This window comes from Magnolia sinica, chromosome 6, assembly GCF_029962835.1.
Source record: "Magnolia sinica isolate HGM2019 chromosome 6, MsV1, whole genome shotgun sequence".
Lineage (NCBI taxonomy): Eukaryota > Viridiplantae > Streptophyta > Magnoliopsida > Magnoliales > Magnoliaceae > Magnolia > Magnolia sinica.
In genome coordinates, this window is record NC_080578.1 from 20,993,619 (window position 1) to 20,996,155 (window position 2,537).

Genomic DNA, 2,537 nt, shown 5'->3' on the forward strand with positions numbered 1-2,537 from the left:
TTTAGCACAAAGGACCTTGTGAGCTTGAAATGATAAATGAGAGGGATACCCAAAAGGACTTGGATTGAAGTGGTGAGAATGGACATGATGGCTTGTTCACTTACCTTGGATTGGGAATTAGAAATGTTTGGTGAAATAGGATTCCTAAAGCCAACTTTGATAGAGAATCCATTGGTTATGCTTCCCTTTTATGTATTTACTTCCTTTCTATATATGTACAAGCAATTTTCTTTCATGTATAGCATTATTGGTTCTATGTATAAGATAAATAGCTGCAACAAGGCTATGATGACGACGATGATGACCATGACAATGATTAGTGGTCCTTTCTGCACCAAATAATACTGCATCTTGGATGGGTGATTCGAATACTAGGATCTATACAAGTTGCTTTGAACATCCATGAAATAGACATTCCCGCATAAGTCATCGTCTTCGATGACTTGAGGGCCCTAAAATGCTAATCTGAGTCATGTTCCTCTAGCCATATATTTGCTCAAGACTATGTAAAAAAGAAAAAATAAAAATAAAAATAAAAAATGCTGATCTGGGTGGAACCATGTTGATATGCTAGTGTTGCAGATGTGAGCCTCTGCCATGGGCTGTTGTAGAATGCAGGTGGAAGAGGAAGTTGATATCTGATCAGCAGCCCATCATAAAATTTTCTCATACTACCACTTAAAATCTCACTACAAAATTTTAGGGGATAGGCTAAGATGATGATGATGGTGATGTATGTCATCTAATTGACAAATGGGTAAAATGTACGGTTGTCAATGAGGCGGGCAAAATCAAAATTTTGAATAGGCCAGCCGGAAAGTTCAAAATTCAGCTGAAGCGAAACCCTGGTCTGGCCATTTGATAGTGCTAGTAAAATGGCTCTTATATCTTCTCTTACTCCACTCTATAGAGAAAACCAATATCATTCCCACTGCGTCGGGTCTAGAATCTCATGAAAATTGTCAATTCATAAGGCAGGTTAACTAATTAAAGGTGTGTTTGGATGTACTAAATATCACTGATGGAATGGCTATATCAGTGAGATGGTTAAGTTCTCAGACCACCAAGCATTTGGGATGGTGCAGTAAACAATATCTTCATTGTGCCGGAGGCTTTGGCTTTCTACCTTTCCGACCCCAAATTAATATCCGATAGGTTTCGGGCCGGACTTAAAAACTCACATCCAATATAGATTTAGGCAGATGGGTTGTCATCCTTTTAATCAATTTTCTCTGTAATCCCAAACAGATATTTTGTAATTCCCTTGGTTCTCGTTTGGTTGCCACTTGAATATGAGTTCATCTCATTTCAGTTAATTAATATCAGTTATATATTAGAGATAAAGGTTTCTGTAAATTGTAGTTGTTATGATTTCAAGGGTTTAATAGCCTATCTTTACACCTTCTATCAATCCGGAGCTTATATTAGTTAGGTTTTTAACATTTGGTATCAAGAGTCAACACCACCTCGTGTCTTCAAGTCACATAAGAGACAACCCGTGGAGAAAGCTACCAGAAAAAAAGGCTAGAGTGAATGTACGTTGGCTGCAGAGCACGGTGGAATGTTCCGATCCCAAGATTTTAATATCCTAACTTTATACATTCCATCAATCTCAAGACTTTCGCCGGATTAAAAAACGGTCATCTATTTTTAAATGGCAATCAAAGACTCTGCATCCTACCCCACCAGTCTCTAGCCATGAACAGGCAGCTCTGTGGGCTACTGTGATGTATCTGTTTATCTACGCTGTCCATCCCTTCTTTCATATCATTTTAAAGTATATGCACAAAAATAAGGCAAATTCGCTGCTCAAGTGGACCACACCAAATAAAAACTTGGGTTGTATTAAATGCACAAAGCATTAAATACAACAGTCATCTTTGGTGTGGTCCACTTGAATGTTGGAATTGCCTCAATTTTATGCACATACCTTAAAATGATATGAGAAAAGGGATGAACGGTGTAGATAAACAGATACATCATGGTGAGCCCACCCACAGAACTGCCCGTTCATGGCTAGATACGGGTTGAGGTACGACGCAATCCGCGTCCCAATCAAACAGGCCCTTGTCTTTGGATGATTCAACTACTTCATTTTTTAAGAATTGTTTTACATTTACCTAAGGAGATAAATAAACAAACACATCGTGGAGAATGTTGCCCACCAGCCATACCATGTGAAAACCCAATTCAAGAAAAATATGAATTTCCAAGCAGTTATTTCAGTACAGTTGAGTATGAGGAGCATATCCTAGCAAGATGGACCACACATGGTAGGCATGGTACAGGTTGGATAGCAAATAAACATTACAGTGGTCCTAGGAAGTTTTTAACGGTGGACATTCAATCGCCACTTCTCCCGTGGTGTGGTCTACCTGAGATTTAGAACTACCTCGTTTTTGGGTCCATTCCCTAAAATGAGCTATTAAAATGGATGGACGGCGTGGATAAGACATATAAATCATGGTAAGGCCCACAGAGCTTTTCCAGAACCGACCAGCAAGGGTTGGGTACTGGAGGCGTAACTACCGAAGTCG